Consider the following 766-nt stretch of genomic DNA (forward strand, 5'->3'; position numbering starts at 1 on the left):
CCGTACAGCTTCTCCTCCTCGGTGAGATCCATCTCCCTCACAAACTGCATGCCAGCAGTACTAGAAGAACCGGAAGAAGAAGCAGCGGCAATACTTGCAGGAGAAACAGAATTAACAGCCAAATGACGAGTCATTGTTTGTGGAGGACACCCAACACACATAATATCCCCTGGCGGCACATTATGGGCACTGTTCAAGATGGTCTCTGCAGAAGTTGCCATGAAACCACCCAAAAAGAGAGAGGAGTGTCATCCTCCACTACACGCAACTTATGTGGCTCCACAACAGTAGATATTGGAATACAAAAAAGAAGAAGAATAACAGGATAGGGCACAATTGCATATCTTGCAATAACTTCATACACAGACAACCACCAACACTACCAGCAACAGTGGGATTAGTTAACACAGGTCTATCATCCTCGTTATCATTAGCGTCACACTTCTTATTGTTCTCGTCACTTGACTTCACAGGTCTAATGGATAGAGTGTGAAAAAGAAAGAAAAACGAGAGGAAAAGACACACATAGTGAGTGGATGCAGGGCACAAATACTCACATTGGAAAAGAGAGAGAGAAACAGTAACTACACAGTAAAGCAACACCAAGGAATATCCTGCTTGTATGACAATATGTACCCATTAATAGAAAAGAAAAAGAGAAGACCTCAACACACCCAAATAAGAGAGAGAGCCAAACACACACAATACTCCATGGCTCTAGTTTATGTATATTAAATTACTGCACACACACACACACACACACACA

This window comes from Trypanosoma theileri (assembly GCF_002087225.1).
Source record: "Trypanosoma theileri isolate Edinburgh chromosome Unknown TM35_Tth_77_V1, whole genome shotgun sequence".
NCBI lineage: Eukaryota > Euglenozoa > Kinetoplastea > Trypanosomatida > Trypanosomatidae > Trypanosoma > Trypanosoma theileri.